This window comes from Bombina bombina, chromosome 3, assembly GCF_027579735.1.
Source record: "Bombina bombina isolate aBomBom1 chromosome 3, aBomBom1.pri, whole genome shotgun sequence".
In the NCBI taxonomy this organism is placed as follows: Eukaryota; Metazoa; Chordata; class Amphibia; order Anura; family Bombinatoridae; genus Bombina; species Bombina bombina.
The window spans coordinates 370,631,439-370,657,019 of record NC_069501.1 but is presented as its reverse complement, the minus strand read 5'-3'; the positions used below and the strand labels follow the sequence as shown (position 1 = coordinate 370,657,019).

Here is a 25,581-nt window from a genome sequence, read left to right as displayed (position 1 = left end):
CATGTTAAACAGGTTAGTAATGAAACAAGCAAGCTTGGAAAACACTTTATTCAAAGTAAATAATACTTAGAAAAAAAAAGGTACTGTGCCTTTAATAGTAAAAAAGATGCACAAACTCTGCAAAACAGTGTAAAAAAATAAGTAAACTTTACGAAATTTTTACAGTAGAATCATAAAGCCTTAGTACGTTTGCACAGCCAGCCAAATAAACAATTAACCCCTTAATGTAAAAATCGGATTGACAAAACGTCAAAAACCGGTATAAAAACGTTCAGCACCTTGCCACAGCTCTGCTGTGGTGCCTACCTGCCCTTTAGGATAGATTTGTGGGGGAAAAAACTTCTTTTAGGCCCTCAAACACAGCAGGACCCTCTGGAGAAGCAGCTGGATGTCTTCAGAGTAAAAGAAACTGCGCAACTGAGGCGCGAAAATAGGCCCCTCCCACCTCACTCGATGTCAGTGGGGCCTAAAAGAAACACACCAAAGTGTTTCTAAACTAGCCATGTGGGTTAATAACCCTTAAACAAGCCACAAAGACCCCTTAAAGTCCCTCAAAAAACGTTAAGTATTCAATAGAAAAAAACGTTTTACCCATAAGTGCCACCAGTAACAAATGAGCCCTTAATGTAAGCTGGGATTCTTTCTATTAAGTGTCTGAATACAGCTTACCCTTCCCTCATGGGGATATTGTCAGCCTTTTCTAGAATTATCACAGTCTGTCTAGAAAAAAAATTGACTGAACATACCTCAATGCAGCTTAGCATGCAAGCCGTTCCCCCAACTGAAGTTTTCCTGTACTCCTCAGCCTCTGTGGGAACAGCAGTGGATCTTAGTTACAAAGTGCTAAGATCATCATCCTCCTTGCAGAAATCTTCATCCCTTTTCTGCCAAAGAGTGAATAGAACACACCGGTACCATTTAAAATAAACTTTAGCAAAATTGGTAATTTATGACAAATGGGAAAAGATTTAGCTATAACCTATGATAGAGAAGATTGGAGCCAGATTTTCTCCTCAATGAGGAGAAGCTTAATAGGGGCAGACCTTATCGAAAACTCAATAAAAACCTCATATAGATGGTACCTTACACCACTGAAATCCTCACATTACACCACACAGGGTAGTAGATTATGTTATCGGGGATGTAAAGGGATAGGGACCTATTTTCACATGTGGTGGGAGTGTCCAAAGATACAACCTACATGGGACAAGCTTACTCAACTATTTAAGGAGATTCTAGACGACTCCTTTACTTTATCAGCCTCACAGGCCTTACTACATATCCCCCAGGAGTCACTGAACTCAATTACTAAAAGATGGGTTAATATTATATGTACAGCTACCAGAATATGTATAGCTAGAAAATGGAAAGTGGGGGCTCCAGAACGGGGTGAGGTAATGACCAAAATTGAAGATGTTTATAATATGCTAGAATCAGCTGCATGGATACAAGGGACATCTGACAGATTCCAAAACATGTGGATACACTGGATTTTAAATAAACAGAAATATGTAGGTACATACAGATCAACACTAAGTAACCAATAAGGCTTTTTTAGGGCAATTAAATTGGAGAGAATAGGAACTTTCTTAAATATAGATATAGCGTTCTAAAGAAATCTAAAACATTGTCACTGCTCGACGGAAAAAGTTTAAAGTTAAAGGTTTTTCTTTGTATACAGATATGAAGTTTAGGTTTAGGGAAATGGGATAAGAGGGGGTGGAGAGGGAGTTAGGGAAGGCAGAGGGGAAGGGGGGAGAAAAATTTATGAAAATGATATAAACAATGTGCTAAAAACTTTAATTGATTTAAGAATACTAGGACATTGTAACCCAGCACACTGTTTTATTATGTTGTATTTGATGTGATCCATGACAATAAAAATGATTTCAATTAAAATAACAAACTTTTGCTTGAGAAAATAAAAACTAACATTTTTGTCACCACACTCACTTTACCCTTCCTAGCAATTAAGCAGGCAAAGAGAATGACTGGGGGGTGGAGCTAAGGGAGGAGCTATATAGACAGCTCTGCTGTGGGTGCTCTCTTTGCCACTTCCTGTTGGGAAGGAGAATATCCCACAAGTATGGATGAATCCGTGGACTTGATACATCTTACAAGAGAAATACACATAATATGCTGCCACCTAGTGGCCAATGCATAATACAAACATTTTTTAACAAAAATTGTATTTCTACATATTATTTTCTATGATATGATAAAAATCATGCTGTATGAAGCCTATTCAGAGATAATTTTATTACAACATACAATTGATATATATTCTCATCACAGAAATACTGACATCAATCTCCCTGTTGATACCCTTAGGTGTTAATGTTTCCAATTTGCAAATCCAGAAGGACTCCTTTCTTTTTAGTAATAGCTCCCTATTACCACCCCTTCTTAAAGTATCTACACTGTCAATGATTTGCCACCTCAACTGCGATATACTATGACCGGCTTCAAGAAAATGGCAGGCAACTGGTGCCTTCAGATCACCACATCTTATGTTAGACCTGTGCTAACTAAGCCTGTCTATGATTTTTCTCACCGTCTCACCCAAGTATATTTTTGAGAATGGGCATTTTAATCTTTAATGTTAGGGACCCGTCTATAAGTCATAAGGGGATATTGTTGAAATGTTTTAATTTCCTTGTTACATTTTTTTTTTTAAAACATGCCAATGCTTCTTCATTATCTGAGCTATTTCTGACTATATGGATTGCATTGTGTAACACATACAAGTCTATCATGTTTTTCCTTAGGCTAATGTGTTTTGTTTATATTACCAACAACCTTACATCTTTCAACAAGTTTTGATGGATAACCCCTCTGGATGAACCTATTTGCCATTTCATCTAATCTTTGATCCACCCGGGAACTCTCACTGACTATTCTTTGTACCCTCATCATTTGACTTCTGGGGAGGGCGTTTCTAAGGAACTTGTGGTGAAAACTCCCATAATTCAGCATTGAGTTTTTAAAATAAATGGTTTCTACACGTGTGAATCTACTTATATTTAATAAAATGCCCATGCTCAATAATGTACTTGGTAGAGACAGTGAGAAAAATCAGAGACAGTAGTCAGCACAGGTCTAACATAAGATGTGGTGATCTGAAGGCACCAGTTGCCTGTCATTTTCTTGAAGCCGGTCATAGTATATCCCAGTTGAGGTGGCAAATTATTGATAGAGTAGGTACTTTAAAAGGGACATAATACTCATATGCTAAATCACTTGAAACTGATGCAGTATAACTGTAAAAAGCTGACAGGAAAATATCACCTGAGCATCTCTATGTAAAAAAGGAAGATATTTTACCTCACAATTTCCTCAGCTCAGCAGAGTAAGTTCTGTGAAAAAATATATACTTCAGCTGTTGCTCAGCTGCAGGTGAAAAAAAAATGAAGAAATGAACAGCAGACAATCAGCATCAGCAGTGCTGAGGTCATGAACTCTTTTACTGTGATCTCATGAGATTTCACTTAACTCTCATGAGATTTCATAGTAAACTTCCTTAAACTGAATAGGGAAATAAGATGAGTGTGCACGTAAGCTCACTACCTTAGCTGTCCCGGGACAGGCATACTGATTTGCTGCTTAGAAGTCCTTTACAATGGGATGTGGCTACTGAGGAACTTTTGAGGTAAAATATCTTTCTTTTCTACATAGAGATGCTCAGGTGATATTTTCTAGTCGGCCTTTACAGCTATACTGCATCACTTTCAAGTGTTTCAACATTTGGGTATCATGCCCTTTAAGAAGGGGTGGTAATAGGGAGCTATTACTAAAAAGAAAGATGTCCTTCTGGATTTACAAATTGGAAACATTAACACCTAAGGGTATCAACAGGGAGATTGATATGTCGGTATCTCTGTGATGAGAATACATATAAATTGCATGTTGTAAAAAATTATCTCTGAATAGGCTTCATACAGCATGATTTTTATCATATCATAGAAAATAATATGTAGAAATACATTTTTTTTAAAAAAAAGTTTGTATTATGCATTGGCCAATAGGTGGCAGCATATTATGTGTATTTTAGTGATTTATTGTAAATGGTATTGTAAGGGATAAGGGATATGGTATTTAAGTAGAAGCAAACATGTCTTCTGTATTAGCATGATTAAGGGTAAATAACCCTAAACGTTGCTTTCCGTTGTTGCTGTGTGCCTATATGCTTTTTGTAAGCTAAGAAAATAAAGAAGTAAAGACAAGAATATTCCTCTTTTTTATTGGTGCTGTGGACTTCTGCTGTTGTGGTTACATTGAGAGGCATTTGCAGTGGCCCTCTACCACCTGCACCAGGTATTGTGCTGTTTGTCTGTATTGGACTACCAATGCAGAGAGAGACACTCTGTGCCCCTCTCTGCATCGGATAGCGGTGGTGCCGATCGTTGGTGCTGTGGGAGGGTAAGGAGGAAGGCGGGTGTGTGGCCCATTGCTGGAGGGGCGAGAACGGGTGGGACCGCTACACTGAAGAAAAACTAAATGCTGAGAGTGTCAGGGAGTCGTAGAGAGGAAGGGGGATTAGAGGGTAGGAGCTTTCTAATTTACTCCTATTAATTTTTCTTTGTTCTCTTGCTATCTTTATTTGAAAAAGAAGGCATCTAAGATAAGGAGCCAGACATTTTATGTTCAGTACCCTGGACATCACTTGTTTATTGGTGGGTGAATTTATCCACCAATCAGCAAGAACAACCCAGGTTGTTCACCAAAAATGGGCCAGCATCTAAACGTTTTGCTTGTGAAATAAAGATACAAAAAGAATGAAGAACATTTGATAATAGGAGTAAATTAGAAAGTTGCTTAAAATTGCATGCTCTATCTGAATCAATTTGCAATTTGTTTTTTAGTAATTTGTATTAGATGGTGTTATTATGAGTGTAACTGTACTTTGTAATGTATTTTGTAGAACTTTTTTATTTTGCGAAAGAGTTAACCAGAGCTCTGATGACAAGGTAATCATTCTAGCGTACACCACGATTGTACTCAAGTGATCGCATTTACTTTCAACTTGTATATATACGAGCGGTAAACCCGATGCATGCAAACACCAGCAATAAACCCCTTTTTGTTTGTGCGTAATAGTTAGTGCTCCACTTGTAATCTTTATATTTGTTCATCTAGGTGCACACATTGTTTACATATAATGCTGCACAGACAAAAAACGTTTCCTTTTTGTCGAGAAACTGTTATGTCCGTAATATCAAAATGGTATTTTCCAAAACGGTGTATTTTTTTTTTTAAAAGCCCTAATAGTTGAAAAACGACATACTGATTCATTAGAGCAGGCAATTTTGTGTGTTTAACCCCTGCAAAAGTTTTCATTATTAAAACTCTGTTAATAGAGGACATTTTCCTATGTTTTTAGAAGTAACTGGACTTTTGGAAATGAAGCAAAAGCATGGGAGGCTGATATACAACTTCTGTCCTTCATTTAAATAGTGCAGAAGCAAGCTGCTTTACAGACACCAGTGTCCGGCTAGCTGGGGGCTGTTGACTCTCCTAGACCATTTATATGGCATCTTCAGGCTTCTTAAAGACACATTGTACTGCACATTTTTCTCCCCTTTAATTTGCTACCAATTATCCATTTAACCAGCTGGAGGGCATTAAAGTGTTTACAAATAGCTATTTTACCTTTAGCTTGTCATGTGAAATAGCTGTTTGCCTGTTGAAAACTATTGTATCCTCTAAAGAAAAGCTTTGTACGTAAGAGGCAGTAGCAGTCTGGTGGGGGTGAGAGAGATGGGTAATAAAGAGTTCATTTTCAATCGCTCTAAGTATTGGCATTTGCGTATATAGAAAGAGATAAGGAGGCCTTTGTGTATACAGAGATAAGGATGTAGGCTAATTCGGAAAGCTCATTTACATGGGTTGTGATTTCAATAAGCACAAAACTGCTTTGAAATTGCTCCTTTAGGTTTATTTTTATAGCAATTTAATACTCTATAACAAGTCATTGGAAGCATATTTAGGGGGAAACTATTTTACGGTACACTGTCCCTTTTAAACAACAGGACTTATGTAAGTCAAGTGAATGCATTGGATGCCGATTTACATCTTATGTCAGTCATTCCACTAGCAGCCAGATAGGGGATTAACACTCTTATGCCTCTCACCTCTGCCTGTGTCCTACTCAGCATACACACTAAAAATTAAAGTCTACTATAACAAAATATAAATACAAATCATTAGGTCATTTTATTATTAAATAAATGTTTAATGAAAGCTGTGTGTTTGGCCACTGCAAAAGGGTTTAATGCATGGAAAATTGTGTGAACCAGGTGCACTCTCATGCTCATCCTGAGCAAAGAGCAGTTCATAAGTGCATATGTTACTACTGAGCATGTGCAAGAATTCACAGCATATACGTATATGCAGTTTGTGATTGGCTGATGGCTGTCACATGATGCAGGGGAAGGAAAAAAGAACTAACTTTGTCCGAAAAAAAAATCTATTATTATTTTGAAATTCAGGCTTTTGCATTGTTGTTTGTTCAATTCTACTGCATTTAACCTTTTAACGCCGTTATGCCGTTCTAGTCCGTCATAATTACACTGGGATTTAGTGCCATTAGGACGAAATAGAACGTCATAACCGTTGGCTGTCCTAAAGCCAATGGCGCTTCCATGATGTGATTGCGGTCTGTAGGGCGTGCCTAGCGTCACAGGGATGCCCCCCCTGACCTGATCCCATCATTAAAATCTCGCAATCACATGCACGATCACAGGATTTCAATTTGTTTACATCGGAACGTTGTTCGATGTAGACAAATTAACCCTGTCATCAAAGCGTTAATGGTCTTTTAATAATAAAATACTCCAAGAAATTAAAGCATTGTATTATTAGACTATAATGTCCATGTAATCTATCCTTGAATGACTGCGCTGCAGTTAACTTAACCTTCAAAAAAACATTTCATCTGTTTATTTTCACCAATGACAACTTACACTTTAAAGTGATGGTAAACACAGGCTATTTGGAAGTGAATACTGAAATACGGAGAAAAAAAAAAAAGTTTATTGGTTCCTTTAATTGTGAACAAAATCACACCTGTATGAGTTAAAAAAGGTCCATAGTTTATTAGACTCACCCACACCATTGCCATCCCACTTAGAAGAATGCTTTTTCTCTTGCGGTAATATTCACCACTCATCCAATGTTTGTATGAACCAAATGGCAAGAATCAGATACAGTTTTACAAAGATATACTGTAGGTAAATCTAATAAGTAGTGGTGCAAAGAAATAAAAGCAGCAATTTATTTAAGATAAGGATAAACAATTCTCATTTTTTTTGAGGGTGAGCTCAACTGAGGTCACAACATAGAATATTTTTTCGTGAAATAATAAAAATACTGATATTTGTGGATCCACAGAAAGTATAACATCAAAGTCCAAGTAAATTGTAAGAAAAACAGAATTTATGCTTACCTGATAAATTACTTTCTCCACAGATTCATCCTTACTTGTGGGATATTCTCATTCCCTACAGGAAGTGGCAAAGAGAGCACACAGCAGAGCTGTCCATATAGCTCCCCCTCTAGCTCCGCCCCCCAGTCATTCGACCGATGGTTAGGAGAAAAAGGAGAAACCATAGGGTGCAGTGGTGACTGTAGTTTAAACAAGAAATTTTAACCTGACTTAATTGCCAGGGCGGGCCGTGGACTGGATACACCGCAAGAGAAAGTAATTTATCAGGTAAGTATAAATTCTGTTTTCTCTTGCAAGGTGTATCCAGTCCACAGATTCATCCTTACTTGTGGGATACCAATACCAAAGCTTTAGGACACGGACGAAGAGAGGGAACAAGACAGGTAACCTAAACGGAAGGCACCACTGCTTGCAAAACCTTTCTCCCAAATATAGCCTCCGAAGAAGCAAAAGTATCGAATTTGTAAAATTTGGCAAAAGTATGCAGTGAAGACCAAGTCGCTGCCTTACAAATCTGTTCAACAGAAGCCTCATTCTTGAAAGCCCATGTGGAAGCCACAGCTCTGGTGGAATGAGCTGTAATTCGTTCAGGAGGCTGCTGCCCAGCAGTCTCATAAGCCAATCAGATGATGCTTTTCAACCAGAAGGAAAGAGAGAAAGAGAAGGTAGCAGTCGCTGTCTGACCTCTCCTCTTACCGGAATAGACAACAAACAAGGATGATTTTTGTCTGAAATCCTTGGTTGCTTGTAAATAGAATTTCAAAGCCCGAACCACATCAAGATTGTGTAAAAGCCGTTCCTTCTTAGAAGCTGGATTAGGACACAGGGAAGGAACAATGATTTCCTGGTTAATATTCTTATTAGAAACAACTTTAGGAAGAAAACCAGGTTTGGTACGCAAAACCACCTTATCTGCATGGAACACCAGATAGGGTGAATTACACTGCAAAGCAGACAATTCTGAAACTCTTCTAGCAGAAGATATAGCAACCAAAAACAAAACTTTCCAAGATAATAACTTAATATCTATGGAATGTAAAGGTTCAAACGGAACCCCTTGAAGAACTGAAAGAACTAAATTTAGACTCCATGGAGGAGCCACAGGTCTATAGACAGGCTTGATTCTGACTAAAGCCTGTGCAAACGCTTGAACGTCTGGTACTTCTGCCAGACGCTTGTGTAAAAGGATAGACAGAGCGGATATCTGTCCCTTTATAGAACTAGCTGACAAACCTTTCTCCTTCTTGGAGAAAAGACAATATCCTTGGAATCCTAATCTTACTCCACGAGTAACCCTTGGATTCACACCAAAAAAGATATTTCCGCCATATCTTATGGTAAATTTTCCTGGTGACAGGCTTTCTAGCCTGGATCAGAGTATCTATGACTGATTCAGAGAACCCACGCTTGGATAGAATTAAGCGTTCAATCTCCAAGCAGTCAGCTGCAGAGAAACTAGATTTGGATGCTTGAATGGACCCTGTATTAGGCAGTGTCCATGGTGGGACAGATGACATGTCCACTAGGTCTGCATACCAAGTCCTGTGTGGCCACGCAGGCGCTATCAGAATTACCGAAGCCTTCTCCTGTTTGATTCTGGCTACCAGCCGAGGGAGAAGGGGAAACGGTGGAAAGACATAAGCTAGACTGAAGGACCAAGGCGCTACTAGAGCATCTATCAATGCCGCCTTGGGGTCCCTGGACCTGGATCCGTAAAGAGGAAGTTTGGTGTTCTGACGAGACGCCATCAGATCCAATTCTGGAATGCCCACTCCCCCGGGTGAAAAGTCTGACGACTTAGGAAATCCGCTTCCCAGTTGTCTACTCCTGGGATGTGAATAGCAGATAGATGGCAAGAGTGACCCTCCGCCCACCTGATTATTTTGGTTACATCCTTCATCGCTAAGGAACTCTTTGTTCCTCCCTGATGATCGATGTATGCTACAGTTGTGATGTTGTCCAACTGAAATCTGATGAATTTGTCCGCCGCTAGCTGAGGCCATGCCTGGAGCGTGTTGAATATCGCTCTCAGTTCCAAAATGTTTATCGGGAGAAGAGACTCTTCCCGAGACCATAGGCCCTGAGGGAGTCCCAGACCGCACCCCAGCCTAACAGACTGGCGTCGGTCGTTACAATGATCCACTCCGGTCTGCGGAAGCACATTCCCTGAGACAGGTGATCCTGAGACAACCACCAGAGAAGAGAATCTCTGGTCTTCTGGTCCAGTTGGATTTGAGGAGACAAATCTGCATAATCCCCATTCCACTGTTTGAGCATGAACAATTGCAGTGGCCTGAGATGAATTCGAGCAAAAGGGACTACGTCCATTGCTGCTACCATTAATCCGATTACCTCCATGCACTGAGCTACAGATGGCCGAAGAATGGAATGAAGAGCTCGGCAAGTAGTTAAAAGCTTTAACCTTCTGACCTCCGTCAGAAATATTTTCAAGAACATACACTTGTTCTGTAATTGGAACTGGATATATCACTCCCATGTTGAGTAAATCTTCTACACAGCGTAAGAACGCCTCTTTCTTTGTCTGGTCTGTAGACAGACAAGAAACGTGGAACCTTCCCCTTGGAGGAGAGTCCTTGAATTCTAGAAGATATCCCTGAGCAACGATCTCTAATGCCCAGGGATCGGGAACATCTCTTGCCCAAGCCTGAGCAAAGAGAGAGAGTCTGCCCCCTACCAGATCCGGTCCCGGATCGGGGGCTACCCCTTCATGCTGTCTTAGTAGCAGCTGCAGGCTTCTTGGCCTGTTTACCCTTGTTCCAGCCCTGCAAAGGCTTCCAGGTTGCCTTGGGCTGTGAAGCGTTACCCTCTTGCTTTGCGGTTGCAGAGGTTGAAGAAGGACCGCTCCTGAAGTTGCGAAAGGAACGAAAATTAGCCTTGTTTTTAGCCTTAAAAGGCCTATCTTGCGGGAGGGCATGGCCCTTTCCCCCAGTGATATCCGAGATAATCTCTTTCAACTCGGGCCCAAAAAGGGTCTTTTCCCGTGAAAGGAATATTTAGTAATTTTGTTTTGGACGATACGTCAGCCGACCATGACTTGAGCCAAAGCGCTCTGCGCGCCATAATGGCAAAACCATAATTTTTCGCCGCTAACTTAGCTAATTGCAAAGCGGCATCAGTGATAAAAGAATTAGCCAGTTTTAGAGCATTAATTCTATCCATGACTTCGTCATATGAAGTCTCCCTCTGGAGCGACTCCTCCAGCGCCTCAAACCAAAAAGCCGCTGCAGTAGTTACAGGAATAATGCAGGCAATAGGTTGGAGAAGCAAACCTTGTTGAACAAATATTTTCTTTAGTAAACCTTCTAATTTTTTATCCATAGGAGCTTTGAAAGAACAAATGTCTTCAATTGGTATGGTTGTGCGCTTGGCTAGTGTTGAAACTGCCCCCTCTACCTTAGGGACCGTCTGCCACGCGTCCCGCCTGGGATCAGTTATGGGGAACATTTTCTTAAAGATAGGGGGGGGAACAAAAGGTACACCTGGTCTCTCCCACTCCCTAGCAACAATATCCGCCACCCTCTTAGGGATTGGAAACGCATCAGTGTATACAGGGACTTCTAGATATTTGTACATTTTACACAATTTCTCTGGGACCACCATATGGTCACAATCATCCAGAGTTGACAAAACCTCCCTAAGCAATACGCGGAGGTGTTCCAATTTAAATGCTAATGAATCTGATTATGCCCGCTGAGAAACCTTTCCTGAGTCAGAAATTTCTCCCTCAGACATTACATCCCTCGCTCCTACTTCAGAGTGTTGTGAGGGTACATCAGATAAACCTCCCAAAGCTTCCGAATGCTCCTCATCTGTTCTCAAGACAGAGCTATTGCGCTTTTTAGGGAAAACTGGCAGTTTGGATAGAAAGGCCGCAAGGGAATTATCCATGACTGCCGCTAGTTGTTGCAATGTAATAGGTGCCAATGCACTAGAGTTACTAGGTATCGCTTGAGCGGGCGTAACTGGTGATGACACATGGGGAGAGGAAGGCGGACTATCCTCATTACCTTCAGTCAAAGAATCATCTAGGGCTATATTTTTAAGTGACACAATATGATCTTTAAAGTGTATAGACACATTAGTGCACTTGGGGTTCCACCACGGCTTCTGAACACATAGAGCAAGGCTTTTCCTTAGTGTCAGACATGTTTAACAGATTAGTATTATACACAAGGAGGCTTGGAAAAACACTTTATCAAGTAAAAACACAATTTGCAATAAATGGTACTGTGCCTTTAAGAAAATAAAAGCGCACACAATTTTACAAAACTGTGAAAAATTAACCAAATCTCTTGAAATTTTTACAGTAGGTGCCTAATGCTTCGATATGATTGCACAGCAAGTTTCAGCCTGATTAACCCTTTAATACCCAAACCGGAGCCGCCTAAAGCAAACAACGGTTAATAAACTACAGCACCTTGCCACAGCAGCCTGATGTGGCCCTACCTTCCCTTAAGGATTGGATTTGAGAAAAGCAAGCCTCTTTAAGTCCTTTCAAGCAGTCTCTGGATAATGTGAAGCAGCATGCAAAGAATCTGTCTGAATAAACTGCGCAACTGAGGCGCAAAATTAGGCCCCTCCCACTCCAGAGCTGTGGGGCCTTCAGAACCCAATTTAGGTGACTAAAAATAATGCCATGTGGAATAAAACCCCAAATAAACACACCAAAAGTGCTTTAAAAGTGTTAAAAAACATAATTTATGCTTACCTGATAAATTCCTTTCTCCTGTAGTGTAGTCAGTCCACGGGTCATCATTACTTCTGGGATATTAACTCCTCCCCAACAGGAAGTGCAAGAGGATCACCCAAGCAGAGCTGCTATATAGCTCCTCCCCTCTACGTCACACCCAGTCATTCGACCGAGAACCAAACGAGAAAGGAGAAACTATAGGGTGCAGTGGTGACTGGAGTATAATTAAAAATTTTTAGACCTGCCATAAAAAACAGGGCGGGCCGTGGACTGACTACACTACAGGAGAAAGGAATTTATCAGGTAAGCATAAATTATGTTTTCTCCTGTTAAGTGTAGTCAGTCCACGGGTCATCATTACTTCTGGGATACCAATACCAAAGCTAAAGTACACGGATGACGGGAGGGACAGGCAGGATCTTTATACGGAAGGGACCACTGCCTGAAGAACCTTTCTCCCAAAAACAGCCTCCGAAGAAGCAAAAGTGTCAAATTTGTAAAATTTGGAAAAAGTATGAAGAGAAGACCAAGTTGCAGCCTTGCAAATCTGTTCAACAGATGCCTCATTCTTAAAGGCCCAAGTGGAAGCCACAGCTCTAGTAGAATGAGTTGTAATTCTTTCAGGAGGCTGCTGTCCAGCAGTCTCATAGGCTAAACGTATTATGCCACGAAGCCAAAAAGAGAGAGAGGTAGCAGAAGCTTTTTGACCTCTCCTCTGTCCAGAATAAACGACAAACAGGGAAGAAGTTTGGCGAAAATCTTTAGTTGCCTGTAAATAAAATTTCAGGGCACGGACTACATCTAGATTGTGCAGAAGTCGTTCCTTCTTTGAAGAAGGGTTAGGACACAATGATGGAACAACAATCTCTTGATTGATATTCTTGTTAGTGACAACCTTAGTTAAGAACCCAGGTTTAGTACGCAGAACTACCTTATCTGAATGAAAAATCAGATACGGAGAATCACAATGTAAGGCTGATAACTCAGAGACTCTACGAGCCGAGGAAATAGCCATTAAAAACAGAACTTTCCAAGATAACAATTTAATATCAATGGAATGAAGGGGTTCAAACGGAACACCCTGTAAAACGTCAAGAACTAAATTTAAGCTCCATGGTGGAGCAACAGTTTTAAACACAGGCTTAATCCTGGCCAAAGCCTGGCAAAAAGCCTGAACGTCTGGAACTTCTGACAGACGTTTGTGTAAAAGAATGGACAGAGCTGAGATCTGTCCCTTTAAGGAACTAGCAGATAAACCCTTTTCTAAACCCTCTTGTAGAAAAGACAATATCCTAGGAATCCTAACCTTACTCCATGAGTAACTCTTGGATTCGCACCAATGTAAGTATTTACGCCATATTTTATGGTAAATCTTTCTGGTAACAGGTTTCCTAGCCTGTATTAAGGTATCAATTACTGACTCCGAAAATCCACGCTTTGATAAAATCAAGCGTTCAATTTCCAAGCAGTCAGCTTCAGAGAAATTAGATTTTGATGTTTGAAAGGACCCTGAATCAGAAGGTCCTGTCTCAGAGGCAGAGACCAAGGTGGACAGGATGACATGTCCACTAGATCTGCATACCAGGTCCTGCGTGGCCACGCAGGCGCTATTAGAATCACCGATGCTCTCTCCTGTTTGATCCTGGCAATCAATCGAGGAAGCATCGGGAAGGGTGGAAACACATAGGCCATCCCGAAGGTCCAAGGTGCTGTCAAAGCATCTACCAGGACCGCTCCCGGGTCCCTGGACCTGGACCCGTAACAAGGAAGCTTGGCGTTCTGGCGAGACGCCATGAGATCTATCTCTGGTTTGCCCCAAAGTCGAAGTATTTGGGCAAAGACCTCCGGATGAAGTTCCCACTCCCCCGGATGAAAAGTCTGACGACTTAGGAAATCCGCCTCCCAGTTCTCCACACCAGGAATGTGGATCGCTGACAGGTGGCAAGAGTGAGACTCTGCCCAGCGAATTATCTTTGATACTTCCATCATCGCTAGGGAGCTTCTTGTCCCTCCTTGATGGTTGATGTAAGCTACAGTCGTGATGTTGTCCGACTGGAACCTGATGAACCCCCGAGTCGTTAACTGAGGCCAAGCCAGAAGGGCATTGAGAACTGCTCTCAATTCCAGAATGTTTATTGGAAGGAGACTCTCCTCCTGAGTCCATGATCCCTGAGCCTTCAGGGAATTCCAGACTGCGCCCCAACCTCGTAGGCTGGCGTCTGTTGTTACAATTGTCCAATCTGGTCTGCTGAATGGCATCCCCCTGGACAGATGTGGCCGAGAAAGCCACCATAGAAGAGAATTTCTGGTCTCTTGATCCAGATTCAGAGTAGGGGACAAATCCGAGTAATCCCCATTCCACTGACTTAGCATGCACAATTGCAGCGGTCTGAGATGTAGGCGTGCAAAGGGTACTATGTCCATTGCCGCTACCATTAAACCGATTACCTCCATGCATTGAGCCACTGACGGGTGTTGAATGGAATGAAGGACACGGCAAGCATTTTGAAGCTTTGTTAACCTGCCTTCTGTCAGGTAGATCTTCATTTCTACAGAATCTATAAGAGTCCCCAAGAAGGGAACTCTTGTGAGTGGAAAGAGAGAACTTTTCTCTTCGTTCACCTTCCACCCATGCGACCTTAGAAATGCCAGTACTAACTCTGTATGAGACTTGGCAGTTTGAAAGCTTGACGATTGTATCAGAATGTCGTCTAGGTACGGAGCCACCGAAATTCCTCGCGGTCTTAGTACCGCCAGAAGAGCGCCCAGAACCTTTGTGAAGATTCTTGGAGCCGTAGCCAATCCGAATGGAAGAGCTACAAACTGGTAATGCCTGTCTAGGAAGGCAAACCTTAGATACCGGTAATGATCTTTGTGAATCGGTATGTGAAGGTAAGCGTCCTTTAAATCCACTGTGGTCATGTACTGACCCTTTTGGATCATGGGTAAGATTGTCCGAATAGTTTCCATTTTGAACGATGGAACTCTTAGGAATTTGTTTAAGATCTTTAAATCCAAGATTGGTCTGAAGGTTCCTTCTTTCTTGGGAACCACAAACAGATTTGAGTAAAACCCCTGTCCGTGCTCCGACCGCGGAACCGGGTGGATCACTCCCATTAGCAAAAGATCTTGTACACAGCGTAGAAACGCCTCTTTCTTTATTTGGTTTGTTGACAACCTTGAAAGATGAAATCTCCCTTTTGGGGGAGAGATTTTGAAGTCCAGAAGATATCCCTGAGATATGATCTCTAACGCCCAGGGATCCTGGACATCTCTTGCCCAAGCCTGGGCGAAGAGAGAAAGTCTGCCCCCCACTAGATCCGTTCCCGGATCGGGGGCCCTCAATTCATGCTGTCTTAGGGGCAGCAGCAGGTTTTCTGGTCTGCTTGCCCTTGTTCCAGGACTGGTTAGGTTTCCAGCCTTGTCTGTAGCGAGCAACAGCTCCTTCCTGTTTTGGTGCAGAGGAAGTTGATGCTGCTCCTGCCTTGAAGTTACGAAAGGCACGAAAATTAGACTGTCTAGCCCTAGGTTTGGCTCTGTCTTGAGGCAGGGCATGGCCTTTACCTCCTGTAATGTCAGCGATAATTTCTTTCAAACCGGGCCCGAATAAGGTCTGCCCTTTGAAAGGTATGTTAAGTAATTTAGATTTAGAAGTAACATCAGCTGACCAGGATTTTAGCCACAGTGCTCTACGTGCCTGAATGGCGAATCCGGAATTCTTAGCCGTAAGTTTAGTTAAATGTACTACGGCATCTGAAATAAATGAATTAGCTAGCTTAAGGGTTTTAAGCTTATTTGAAATCTCATCTATAGTTATTGAGTCAAGAGTCTCTTCCAGAGACTCGGACCAAAATGAGGCCGCAGCCGTGACAGACGCAATACATGCAAGGGGTTGCAATATAAAACCTTGTTGAACAAACATTTTCTTAAGGTAACCCTCTAATTTTTTATCCATTGGATCTGAAAAGGCACAGCTATCCTCCACCGGGATAGTGGTACGCTTAGCCAGAGTAGAAACCGCTCCCTCCACCTTAGGGACCATCTGCCATAAGTCCCGTGTGGTGGCGTCTATTGGAAACATTTTTCTAAATACAGGAGGGGGGAAAAGGGTACACCGGGCCTATCCCACTCCTTAGTAATTATCTCTTTAAGCCTCTTAGGTATAGGAAATACGTCAGTACTCGCTGGTACTGCATAGTATCTATCCAGCCTACATAATTTCTCTGGGATTGCAACGGTGTTACAATCATTCAGAGCCGCTAATACCTCCCCTAGCAGTACACAGAGGTTTTCTAGTTTAAACTTAAAATTTGAAATGTCTGAATCCACTCTATTTGGATCAGATCCGTCACCTGCAGATTGAAGCTCTCCGTCCTCATGTTCTGCAAATTGTGACGCAGTATCTGACATGGCCCTAATATTATCAGCGCACTCTGTTCTCACCCCAGAGTGATCTCGCTTACCTCTAAGTTCTGGTAATTTAGACAAAACTTCAGTCATAACATTAGCCATGTCCTGTAGTGTGATTTGTAATGGCCGCCCTGAAGTACTCAGCGTTACAATATCACGCACCTCCCGAGCGGGAGATGCAGGTACTGACACGTGAGGCAAGTTAGTCGGCATAACTTCCCCCTCGTTGTTTGGTGAATGATGTTCAATTTGTACAGATTGACTTTTATTTAAAGTAGCATCAATGCAATTAGTACATAAATTTCTATTGGGCTCCACCTTGGCTTTTGCACATATAGCACAGAGATATTCCTCTGAGTCAGACATGTTTAACAAACTAGCAATTAAACTAGCAAGCTTGGAAATACTTTTCAACTCAATTTACAAGTAATATGAAAAACGCACTGTGCCTTTAAGAAGCACAGAAAAAAACTATGACAGTTGATAACAATGAACCGGAGAAATTATAAAAACCAAATTTTTCCCGGTAAAGGCATAAATTTAGCAAAGGATTGCCCCCATTAACAATGGATAACTAACCCTTAATAGCAGAAAAAAATGTACAAAATATAAACGTTTTTTATCACAGTCAAAGCACAATCTCACAGGTCTGCTGTGAGTGATTACCTCCCTCAAAATAATTTTTGAAGACCCTTGAGCTCTGTAGAGACGATCCGGATCATGCAGGGAAAGAAACAGACTTGTGACTGAATTTCTGATGCGTAGCAAAAGCGCCAAAATAGGCCCCTCCCCCTCACACACAGCAGTGAGGGAAGTTCAGTAAACTGTCTTAAATTAAAATAAACGACAGCCAAGTGGAAAAACAGTGCCCAAAACAATTTTTCACCCAGTACCTCAGATAATTAAACGATTTAACATGCCAGCAAAACGTTTAAAATCAAATAACATGAAATGTCATTAAACAGCCTGTTGCTAGACGTTCCCACTGCAAGTTAGGCTAAAAGTTATATGCATATAGTATTATCCCAGTGAAGTGCCATTCCCCAGAATACTGAAGTGTAAACATATATACATAACAGCCTGATACCAGTTGCTACTACTGCATTTAAGGCTGAACTTACATTATATCGGTATTGGCAGTATTTTCTCAGTCAATTCCATTCCTCAGAAAATAATATACTGCAACATACCTCTTTGCAGGTGAACCTGCCCGCTGTCCCCTGATCTGAAGTTTACCTCACTCCTCAGAATGGCCGAGAACAGCAAAAACAGAATTTATGTTTACCTGATAAATTACTTTCTCCAACGGTGTGTCCGGTCCACGGCGTCATCCTTACTTGTGGGATATTCTCTTCCCCAACAGGAAATGGCAAAGAGCCCAGCAAAGCTGGTCACATGATCCCTCCCAGGCTCCGCCTACCCCAGTCATTCGACCGACGTTAAGGAGGAATATTTGCATAGGAGAAACCATATGGTACCGTGGTGACTGTAGTTAAAGAAAATAAATTATCAGACCTGATTAAAAAACCAGGGCGGGCCGTGGACCGGACACACCGTTGGAGAAAGTAATTTATCAGGTAAACATAAATTCTGTTTTCTCCAACTTAGGTGTGTCCGGTCCACGGCGTCATCCTTACTTGTGGGAACCAATACCAAAGCTTTAGGACACGGATGAAGGGAGGGAGCAAATCAGGTCACCTAAATGGAAGGCACCACGGCTTGCAAAACCTTTCTCCCAAAAATAGCCTCAGAAGAAGCAAAAGTATCAAACTTGTAAAATTTGGTAAAAGTGTGCAGTGAAGACCAAGTCGCTGCCCTACATATCTGATCAACAGAAGCCTCGTTCTTGAAGGCCCATGTGGAAGCCACAGCCCTAGTGGAATGAGCTGTGATTCTTTCGGGAGGCTGCCGTCCGGCAGTCTCGTAAGCCAATCTGATGATGCTTTTAATCCAAAAAGAGAGAGAGGTAGAAGTTGCTTTTTGACCTCTCCTTTTACCTGAATAAACAACAAACAAGGAAGATGTTTGTCTAAAATCCTTTGTAGCATCTAAATAGAATTTTAGAGCGCGAACAACATCCAAATTGTGCAACAAACGTTCCTTCTTTGAAACTGGTTTCGGACACAGAGAAGGTACGATAATCTCCTGGTTAATGTTTTTGTTAGAAACAACTTTTGGAAGAAAACCAGGTTTAGTACGTAAAACCACCTTATCTGCATGGAACACCAGATAAGGAGGAGAACACTGCAGAGCAGATAATTCTGAAACTCTTCTGGCAGAAGAAATTGCAACTAAAAACAAAACTTTCCAAGATAATAATTTAATATCAACGGAATGCAAGGGTTCAAACGGAACCCCCTGAAGAACTGAAAGAACTAAATTGAGACTCCAAGGAGGAGTCAAAGGTTTGTAAACAGGCTTAATTCTAACCAGAGCCTGAACAAAAGCTTGAACATCTGGCACAGCAGCCAGTTTTTTGTGAAGTAACACCGACAAGGCAGAAATCTGTCCCTTCAGGGAACTTGCAGATAATCCTTTTTCCAATCCTTCTTGAAGGAAGGATAGGATCCTAGGAATCTTAACCTTGTCCCAAGGGAATCCTTTAGATTCACACCAACAGATATATTTTTTCCAAATTTTGTGGTAAATCTTTCTAGTTACAGGCTTTCTGGCCTGAACAAGAGTATCGATAACAGAATCTGAGAACCCTCGCTTCGATAAAATCAAGCGTTCAATCTCCAAGCAGTCAGCTGGAGTGAAACCAGATTCGGATGTTCGAACGGACCCTGAACAAGAAGGTCTCGTCTCAAAGGTAGCTTCCAAGGTGGAGCCGATGACATATTCACCAGATCTGCATACCAAGTCCTGCGTGGCCACGCAGGAGCTATCAAGATCACCGACGCCCTCTCCTGATTGATCCTGGCTACCAGCCTGGGGATGAGAGGAAAGGGCGGGAACACATAAGCTAGTTTGAAGGTCCAAGGTGCTACTAGTGCATCCACTAGAGCCGCCTTGGGATCCCTGGATCTGGACCCGTAGCAAGGAACTTTGAAGTTCTGACGAGAGGCCATCAGATCCATGTCTGGAATGCCCCACAGCTGAGTGACTTGGGCAAAGATTTCCGGATGGAGTTCCCACTCCCCCGGATGCAATGTCTGACGACTCAGAAAATCCGCTTCCCAATTTTCCACTCCTGGGATGTGGATAGCAGACAGGTGGCAGGAGTGAGACTCCGCCCATAGAATGATTTTGGTCACTTCTTCCATCGCTAGGGAACTCCTTGTTCCCCCCTGATGGTTGATGTACGCAACAGTTGTCATGTTGTCTGATTGAAACCGTATGAACTTGGCCCTCGCTAGCTGAGGCCAAGCCTTGAGAGCATTGAATATCGCTCTCAGTTCCAGAATATTTATCGGTAGAAGAGATTCTTCCCGAGACCAAAGACCCTGAGCTTTCAGGGATCCCCAGACCGCGCCCCAGCCCATCAGACTGGCGTCGGTCGTGACAATGACCCACTCTGGTCTGCGGAATGTCATCCCTTGTGACAGGTTGTCCAGGGACAGCCACCAACGGAGTGAGTCTCTGGTCCTCTGATTTACTTGTATCTTCGGAGACAAGTCTGTATAGTCCCCATTCCACTGACTGAGCATGCACAGTTGTAATGGTCTTAGATGAATGCGCGCAAAAGGAACTATGTCCATTGCCGCTACCATCAACCCGATCACTTCCATGCACTGAGCTATGGAAGGAAGAGGAACGGAATGAAGTATCCGACAAGAGTCTAGAAGTTTTGTTTTTCTGGCCTCTGTTAGAAAAATCCTCATTTCTAAGGAGTCTATAATTGTTCCCAAGAAGGGAACCCTTGTTGACGGGGATAGAGAACTCTTTTCCACGTTCACTTTCCATCCGTGAGATCTGAGAAAGGCCAGGACGATGTCCGTGTGAGCCTTTGCTTGAGGAAGGGACGACGCTTGAATCAAAATGTCGTCCAAGTAAGGTACTACAGCAATGCCCCTTGGTCTTAGCACAGCTAGAAGGGACCCTAGTACCTTTGTGAAAATCCTTGGAGCAGTGGCTAATCCGAAAGGAAGCGCCACGAACTGGTAATGTTTGTCCAGGAATGCGAACCTTAGGAACCGATGATGTTCCTTGTGGATAGGAATATGTAGATACGCATCCTTTAAATCCACCGTGGTCATGAATTGACCTTCCTGGATGGAAGGAAGAATAGTTCGAATGGTTTCCATCTTGAACGATGGAACCTTGAGAAACTTGTTTAAGATCTTGAGATCTAAGATTGGTCTGAACGTTCCCTCTTTTTTGGGAACTATGAACAGATTGGAGTAGAACCCCATCCCTTGTTCTCTTAATGGAACAGGATGAATCACTCCCATTTTTAACAGGTCTTCTACACAATGTAAGAATGCCTGTCTTTTTATGTGGTCTGAAGACAACTGAGACCTGTGGAACCTCCCCCTTGGGGGAAGTCCCTTGAATTCCAGAAGATAACCTTGGGAGACTATTTCTAGCGCCCAAGGATCCAGAACATCTCTTGCCCAAGCCTGAGCGAAGAGAGAGAGTCTGCCCCCCACCAGATCCGGTCCCGGATCGGGGGCCAACATTTCATGCAGTCTTGGTAGCGGCGGCAGGTTTCTTGGCCTGCTTTCCTTTGTTCCAGCCTTGCATTGGTCTCCAAGCTGGCTTGGCTTGAGAAGTATTACCCTCTTGCTTAGAGGACGTAGCACCTTGGGCTGGTCCGTTTCTACGAAAGGGACGAAAATTAGGTTTATTTTTTGCCTTGAAAGGCCGATCCTGAGGAAGGGCGTGGCCCTTACCCCCAGTGATATCAGAGATAATCTCTTTCAAGTCAGGGCCAAACAGCGTTTTCCCCTTGAAAGGAATGTTAAGTAGCTTGTTCTTGGAAGACGCATCAGCCGACCAAGATTTCAACCAAAGCGCTCTGCGCGCCACAATAGCAAACCCAGAATTCTTAGCCGCTAACCTAGCCAATTGCAAAGTGGCGTCGAGGGTGAAAGAATTAGCCAATTTGAGAGCATTGATTCTGTCCATAATCTCCTCATAAGGAGGAGAATCACTATCGACCGCCTTTATCAGCTCATCGAACCAGAAACATGCGGCTGTAGCGACAGGGACAATGCATGAAATTGGTTGTAGAAGGTAACCCTGCTGAACAAACATCTTTTTAAGCAAACCTTCTAATTTTTTATCCATAGGATCTTTGAAAGCACAACTATCCTCTATGGGTATAGTGGTGCGTTTGTTTAAAGTGGAAACCGCTCCCTCGACCTTGGGGACTGTCTGCCATAAGTCCTTTCTGGGGTCGACCATAGGAAACAATTTTTTAAATATGGGGGGAGGGACGAAAGGAATACCTGGCCTCTCCCATTCTTTATTAACAATGTCCGCCACCCGCTTGGGTATAGGAAAAGCTTCTGGGAGCCCCGGCACCTCTAGGAACTTGTCCATTTTACATAGTTTCTCTGGGATGACCAACTTGTCACAATCATCCAGAGTGGATAATACCTCCTTAAGCAGAATGCGGAGATGTTCCAACTTAAATTTAAATGCAATCACATCAGGTTCAGCCTGTTGAGAAATGTTCCCTGAATCAGTAATTTCTCCCTCAGACAAAACCTCCCTGGCCCCATCAGACTGGGTTAGGGGCCCTTCAGAGATATTAATATCAGCGTCGTCATGCTCTTCAGTATCTAAAACAGAGCAGCCGCGCTTACGCTGACAAGTGTTTATTTTGGCTAAAATGTTTTTGACAGAATTATCCATTACAGCCGTTAATTGTTGCATAGTAAGGAGTATTGGCGCGCTAGATGTACTAGGGGCCTCCTGAGTGGGCAAGACTCGTGTAGACGAAGGAGGGAATGATGCAGTACCATGCTTACTCCCCTCACTTGAGGAATCATCTTGGGCATCATTGTCATTATCACATAAATCACATTTATTTAAATGAATAGGAATTCTGGCTTCCCCACATTCAGAACACAGTCTATCTGGTAGTTCAGACATGTTAAACAGGCATAAACTTGATAACAAAGTACAAAAACGTTTTAAAATAAAACCGTTACTGTCACTTTAAATTTTAAACTGAACACACTTTATTACTGCAATTGCGAAAAAACATGAAGGAATTGTTCAAAATTTATCAAATTTTCACCACAGTGTCTTAAAGCCTTAAAAGTATTGCACACCAAATTTGGAAGCTTTAACCCTTAAAATAACGGAACCGGAGCCGTTTTAAACTTTAACCCCTTTACAGTCCCTGGTATCTGCTTTGCTGAGACCCAACCAAGCCCAAAGGGGAATACGATACCAAATGACGCCTTCAGAAAGTCTTTTCTAAGTATCAGAGCTCCTCTCACATGCGACTGCATGCCATGCCTCTCAAAAACAAGTGCGCCACACCGGCGCGAAAATGAGGCTCTGCTTATGCTTTGGGAAAGCCCCTAAGGAATAAGGTGTCTAATACAGTGCCTGCCGATATTATTATATCAAAATACCCAGATAAAATGATTCCTCAAGGCTAAATATGTGTTAATAATGAATCGATTTAGCCCAGAAAAAGTCTACAGTCTTAATAAGCCCTTGTGAAGCCCTTATTTACGATCGTAATAAACATGGCTTACCGGATCCCATAGGGAAAATGACAGCTTCCAGCATTACATCGTCTTGTTAGAATGTGTCATACCTCAAGCAGCAAGAGACTGCACACTGTTCCCCCAACTGAAGTTAATTGCTCTCAACAGTCCTGTGTGGAACAGCCATGGATTTTAGTTACGGTTGCTAAAATCATTTTCCTCATACAAACAGAAATCTTCATCTCTTTTCTGTTTCTGAGTAAATAGTACATACCAGCACTATTTCAAAATAACAAACTCTTGATTGAATAATAAAAACTACAGTTAAACACTAAAAAACTCTAAGCCATCTCCGTGGAGATGTTGCCTGTACAACGGCAAAGAGAATGACTGGGGTAGGCGGAGCCTGGGAGGGATCATGTGACCAGCTTTGCTGGGCTCTTTGCCATTTCCTGTTGGGGAAGAGAATATCCCACAAGTAAGGATGACGCCGTGGACCGGACACACCTATGTTGGAGAAATGAATCTTAGCTACGCCGGCTAAAATCATCCAAAAACTCAGGTAGATTCTTCTTCAAATTCTACCTGAGAAGGAACAACACACTCCGGTGCTGTTTTAAAATAACAAACTTTTGATTGAAGATATAAAAACTAAGTATAATCACCACAGTCCTCTCACACATCCTATCTATTAGTTGGGTGCAAGAGAATGACTGGGTGTGACGTAGAGGGGAGGAGCTATATAGCAGCTCTGCTTGGGTGATCCTCTTGCACTTCCTGTTGGGGAGGAGTTAATATCCCAGAAGTAATGATGACCCGTGGACTGACTACACTTAACAGGAGAAATGAGTATTTTGTTAAATAAAATAATCGATTGCCCTGTAAAAGTGATAACCAGTCTATTGAGCCCTCTTAAATAAGCCTCTAGTTCTATACTAAGTCTCAGAACATGGCTTACCCTTGCCACATGGGGATTCTTGTCAGTCTTCTAGCATTATCTTGTCTTGACTAGAAAAAAATGACTGAAACATACCTCAAAGCAGTTAAGCCTGCAAACTGTTCCCCCCAACTGAAGTTTTCTGGTACTCCTCAGTCCTGTGTGGGAACAGCAATGGATTTTAGTTACAACATGCTAAAATCATTTTCCTTTCAGCAGAATTCTTCATCACATTTCTGCCAGAGAGTAAATAGTACAAACCGGTACTATTTAAAAATAACAAACTTTTGATTGAAGATATAAAACTACAAATCTAACACCACATTCACTTTACCCTCCCGTGGAGATGCCCTGACTGTTAGAGCGGCAAAGAGAATGACTGGGGGGCGGAGCTAGAAGGGGAGCTATATGGACAGCTCTGCTGTGTGCTCTCTTTGCCACTTCCTGTAGGGAATAAGAATATCCCACAAGTAAGGATGAATCCGTGGACTGGATACACCTTGCAAGAGAAAATAGAACTAAGAATGACATTACTGCAGGGCTCAACAAACCCATACGCCAGGATGCCAGGGGTACCTATAAAAGGGCCCTGGTGCCTAGGAAAATGCCCTGACTTGGCAAAACAGAAACACTGTGAACCTTGCGGCTACAAGACAGCTTGCTATTGCTGCAAAAGGCACTGCAGCACTTTTTCGGTAACTATGGGGTATTTGTTTTGTACACCCTTTGTATTTCTTTTAGGTGCAGTGCAGTGTGCAAGATACTAAGCAGCAAGTCAAGAGCCTTCCAACTATCCCTATTTGAGAGGGACAGTCTCAAATTGTGAGCTCTGTCCTAATGTCCCTCTGAGACAGCCATATGTCCCTATTTTAAGAAATTCCCTTAGCCACTGGACAAGCCAACAAACTGCCCAGACCACCCATTATCCACCCACTACTTTGCCCCTCCGAACAGGGTAATGCATACATGGCTCCCCTCAGCCTACTAAGTCCCGGATACCTAGCCACAAATTTAGCATGCAGGAATAATGGGCTACTACCAGATTTCTATGTGAAGCTGCTGACGTTTACAGCTTTTTAGTGTCTTTTCCAGTACCACACGTGTGCATGTCCTGAGAGAGCTACAATTTAACACATTTCCTGATGCTACTAAATGACTATCACTAATTCTACGAGCTTGCTTTCATTTGTGCTATTTTATAATACTTGCTACTTACTTGTACTATCACACATACATAGGGAGTAAGAAAAGCAGATTTTTGTTTGGATAGTGCAGTTTGACTTATTAGATTACCGCTTTGTTATGGGGATTCCCTTTGCTTCTGGGGTTGTAATGTCGATGTGGTGGTTTGGGCTTCTGTATTATTTACAATTTTATAAATATTACAATTATTTTTATTGTGGATGATGGTTTTACTAATACTTCAGAGTTTTTTCTTAATGAGCAGTATATGAAAATATGCAGAATA

General features: G+C 42.2%; 1 protein-coding gene across 1 annotated transcript in view; it reads right to left on the bottom strand.

Annotated features, from left to right (window-relative positions):
• Positions 1–25,581, bottom strand: part of ATG3 (autophagy related 3) — a 166,487-nt gene that overhangs the window by 86,845 nt on the left and 54,061 nt on the right. The window lies entirely within an intron of this gene.